This window comes from Vulpes vulpes, chromosome 7 (assembly GCF_048418805.1).
Source record: "Vulpes vulpes isolate BD-2025 chromosome 7, VulVul3, whole genome shotgun sequence".
Taxonomy (NCBI): domain Eukaryota; kingdom Metazoa; phylum Chordata; class Mammalia; order Carnivora; family Canidae; genus Vulpes; species Vulpes vulpes.
Window position 1 is genome coordinate 12,891,889 of NC_132786.1, and position 5,164 is coordinate 12,897,052.

The following is a 5,164-nucleotide window of genomic DNA, read 5'->3' on the forward strand; positions in this document are numbered from 1 at the left end:
CTGGCCTTCTCCTAACTTCTCCTCCTCCAGGGGAACACAACGGACCCTGTAACCCCAGGGCTTGGGAGCTTTTGAACTGGACAGAGCATCTATCTAGACTCCACAAGTACCACCTGCCTCCACGGCGCCTGATAGCATGCCAGTACTCCATGCAGCCCAGGCCGAGCCTCTCCCACTGCACCACGCCAAGCACCCCACAGCTCAGGGACTCTCAGTCTCCAGGGCCATAAGAATACCTGGGAGATTGTTAGAAATGAGAAGTCCTCTGCCCACCATTGGAGATTCCAATCCCGGTGCCTGTCCACCCACCCACTCATCGCCAGTCCTGGCAATCCTGATGGAAAACTCTGTGAGCCCCACCTTGTATAAGCCTGCTGGGGGTGAACCAAATCCCCAGCCCACGCCACCGCTCTGGAAGCCCTCCCCCCGTACTGCCCACTCCCTCATATGCTCTGTGGCCACGTCCACCCGTCACCCATAACCTTCTCACATTCGTTCTATTGCAGGTAAAGCATCCTGCCACGATGGCATGTGTGTTCCCCTCAACCCAACAAGACTGTAAATGGCCCTCTGGCCTCCCAGCCCCATGCATAGGCTCCTACCTTCCTTGAACATTAAATAAATTCTCTATCAGGCGGCGACAAGAAGCTAACCTAAGGCCTACACATTATTACAGAGAAGTGTGTGTGGATATTTCAAGAACAATGAATTTTTAATGAACTGCAATCACACAGAGATGGACAGATTCACCTAAAAAGGTTAAATAATTGTGTACTTGCTCCATTTGGTCTATGTTCAGCCTTCTTACATTGCAGCAGAATACATTTTGAGCTGACACCAGAAGGAACTTTCCATCGTGGCTTTGTTTCAGAAGGCTGCCGGCAAAACTGGCACCCCATCTTGTGGGCAGAGAGCTATTTGCATAACCACCCTCTTCCCCCCAGGAAGCACCCTGCCGGCATCCCCAGGGAGTCAGGCGACCCTGGGACTGTGCAATCCCATCTCCCTTCCTGGGTGGGCGGGGCCCAGACCCCCCGGGGCTCACCCACTCCTCCCTCCAGCCCCTGCTGTGCTCCCTTTCTGCTCTGTCCTCTCGGCTCCCCAGACACAGCACTGGGGCTCGCATTAGCATAGGGAGCGACGGCAAGAAATACAGCATGTGGGAAGAGCCTTCCGCTCTCTTTCTCTGCAATTATCACTCAACTGCCTCAGTCCACAACAGGAGTGTTCCCCACATGCATCATCACCATCTACAGGATTAAAATAGTCCGGAGGTTACGAAGGTAACCACAGGCTACTTGGAGATTTGGAGAGGCATTGCTTTTCCTGGCTGAGCCTCCCCCAGAGCCTTCCTTGCTGAGGAAACTGAGGCCCGATAGAAGCTAAGGTGGCATCTCCGGGGAGAGAATTTTAGAAAGAAACAAAATGAACAGATAGCAGTGGCCAAAGCAGGCCTCTGTCCCAGCGGCTCTGGGTCCCCCGTGAAGGTCCCCTGGCACTCCCCGTACCTTCTCGGCCTCGGCCTTTGGGTTCCATAACTTCCTCCCTACGGCACACTGTGCCCTGGAGTTGGGGCTCACACTGTGCAAGCCCTGGATGCCAGGAAAGATAGCTTTCTGGCTCTCTGGTAACGGCTGGCCCATCCACAGGAAGAAATCATTTCCATGGTCTTCAAAGGTGTCCGGAAAGGGCACACAAGGGTCAGCCGTGAGCAGATTTAGTGGTGCACACAGTCCCCTACTGGACGCAGAGCTCACAGGACTGACAAAGTCAAATGACAAGGGCCAGGAAAGTAACATTAGAGTCATGCCCTAACCAGAGACATGTGTCACCTGAAGGCCTTCAAATTCAAGTTTAAAAACTGTGCTGCTTTGTGGCACCTGGTGGGGGGGGGGGGGGCGGGGGGGCGGTGCTCAGTCAGTTAAGCGTCTGCCTTTGGCTCAGGTCATGATCTCAGGGTCCTGGATCAAACCCCACATCCGGCTCCCTGCTCAGCGGAGAGTCTGCTTCTCCCTCTCCCTCTGCCCCTCCACCTATTTGTACACGCGCGTGCTCTCTCTCTCTCTGTGTCTCAAATAAATAAATAAATAAAAATTTTAAAAATGTGCTGGTCAAACAAAACACACGTGAAGACCGGGTTCAGCATCCTGGCTTCCAGTTTACAACCCCTGGTTTGGGTTGGGGGGGGCAGGAGGTCAGAACAATAGGGTCAAAGTATTTAGCTCTCCACCGTTCCCGCCGCCCACGTTCGCACTCTGCTGTGGAGCACCATCCAGACTATGGAAAATGATCCCCAAAGGACATACTCTCCAGGGAGGTTTTTCTAGGAATCAGGATGAAGTCCATCAGCCAGGCTCTCTGTTCTCATCCCTTTTGAGACCACGGAACATGTGTAATGTCACAAGTAAATCTGTGTCCACGGGATGGTTTTCTTCTAATTGAAACTAATTAGAACTGGCCATAATAACAACTCCAGGACCTGGACATGGTTAGCTTGGTGTTCTAAGAACAGCACCAGCCACCTCAGTCCTCAGGTATTGGCAAGGATAGGAATGAAGAGACACACGACAAATGTGGCCCATCTGGCCACCTGCATCTGTGCCAGTCAAAGCCACTGGGGAAAACCTCGGCCTATCGCCTAATACCATCGTTACTGTTCCCCATCCGAGAGGAGGAGTTAGGGTTCCATCGCATCAAGCTAGACTGGAAATGGATGGAGCTCTGTTCAGGGAGCACCTGGCTAGCATGATTCCTGCAGGTGATCCCAGCAAAGATACCGCTGGTCCCTGGAGACTCTGGGCACGTTTATTGGTGGGGGGGGGTGGGGGTTGGGGGGTGGGAGAGGGGGGTAAGAGAAGGGACTGCAGTTCCCAGGGTTTGGAGGCTTGGGAAGCAAAGGAGGGGGAGGTCAAGCTTCAGGGGGCTTGGATCCTTTAGGAGTCCTATGTGGCCTGGTCCAGTGAAGATCAGTTTGGGGGATGGCTGTAAGGATTTGAGGTCTAATTAAACAGATTATAGTTAATTGGTTTAAAAACATTTTCTTCCCCAAATGTGTGAATTGAAGACACCTGTTCAGTTCCCTGCCTTTGTATTTTCCATAAATAGGAAATCTCTAGGGATATGGGAGCAGGAAGGAAGATGCCCCGTGATGCATGCATTTTGAGGACTAGTTAAAGAATCTATTTAGAAGCAGCTTGGAATGAGGGGGGCACTTGGTGGGATGAGCACTGGGTGTTATGCTATATGTTGGCAAATTGAACTCCAATTAAAAAAATAATAATAATAAAGAAGCAGCAGCAGCAGCTTGGAAATGGGAGGCCCCAAGGACAAAGGACATCCTTTTGTAAATAACTGTTTCCAGGAGCCTCCCTAGTGCCTCCCACCCCACAGCCTTACTGCCCAGGAACTCCAGCCGTCCACTGTGGGGCCGCCTGGCACCTGCAGCTCCCCGGCCCACCAATGCCCAACCACCCCGCCTGGGTCCTGCACTCCTGCCCCATCCCCACAGCCCCCCTAGCCAAGCAGGCCCAGGCGCTGGCAGAGGAGGCTCGGGCCCATCTGATCCTCGGAGGCCCAGGAAGCCTGGCTGGCCCCTGCATTTTCCCCCAGGCGCCCTATGGTGGCCACCGTGGGAACTGCAGCCTCCGCTGGAAAAGAAATTCAGGAGTCTGAGCTCCCCTGGCCAAGATGTGCCTGTCACCCACCGAGGGAGAAAAAAAAGCCCAGGCATCTGTGCATGTGGAGAAATGGCTCAGACGATGACAATCAAGACAAGATATGCCAGCAGGCTTGAAAATGTCCACGCCAGCTCCAACCATCACCAAATCTCTGCCTTTCTCAAGCAGCCATTGAACACAGGGCCAGAGAGATAGGGTCCTGGAGTGTAGACATTTTCCTGACCCGCCTGTTTTCTGGATTTTCACTCGGTGCCTAGCACCTGATAGAAGATGCATAAATACATGAACACAGGCTGACTGGTTTCCTCCCCAGAACACTTGGCCTTGACTGAAATAAGTACTGAACTCAAGAGAACACCCAGGCAGAAATGCAGGTCTGCCTGCAAAGTGAGAGGAACACAGGGCACCTGTCAGGATCCGCTCTTCAGAGATCCAAGCAGCCCTGGGAAAACTCATGTCGGGGCAGCCTAAGGAGGGCCCCAATCACAGAGAGTCTCTTAGCTGGTCTCCTTCCCTCTGGTCTTTCTTCTACCCTCTCCAACCTGTTTGCCATGTGCTAGTTGAAAGAGACCAGTCAGGTCTCTTTGGGAGACCCAAAGGGATCCCCTACCTGGAAACCCACAATGGCTTCTCACTGCTCTCAAGATAAAGTTCTGATCCCACTACATGCCTTCGTGATCTGGTCCCTTTTAATTCCTCCTCCTCCTCCTCCTCCTCCTCCTCCTCCTCCTCCTCCTCCTCCTCCTCCTCCTCCTTCTTTCTTCTTCTTCCTTTTTAAGTAGTCTCCACACCCAGGATGGAGCCCATGCAAGGCTTAGATTCAGAGCCCTGAGATCAAGACCTGAGCTGAGATCCAGAGTCAGCCGCTTAGGTGACTAAGCCACCACCCAGGTACCCCAAGCGGGTTAATTTCTTAATATCCCCTGCCAAGAGGTCTCCATTCACTCCCACCTCTACTTTCTCAGAAAAACCATGCTCCCTTCCCACCATGACTTTCCTCCTCCCAGAGCATCACCCCACCCCAGCTCTCCTTTACCAGACCACGTTCGTCCCACAGGCTTGGCTTATCATCATTTATTCCCTCATCTCAGAATATTATGTGTAATTACAAACTGTGACCAGAGCTATCAGAGCTGTGGTCAGAAAAATCTTCACAGAATCTGAAGGATAAATAGAAGCCAATTAGAGTGACTGGGTTTGGAGAATATTCCAGACCCAGGAACCGCATCATAGAAGGCTCTAAGTTGGGAGGGAGCAAGACAACTAGAGATAACTAGAGCTCAACCCCTCCAAGGTGCTCCCACCACCCCCTGAACATCTTTCACTGTAAGTTTAGCTCACAAATATTGGGAGATTTACAACTTTTTGAGGGCAGGGTATGTGCACATCACTTTCAAAGACACAGCTCTAGCTTCTAACACAGTGTGCCTAGCACATAGCAGTGGCTCAAAATACTCAGTGAATGAATCCGGGAGGAACCTGACACT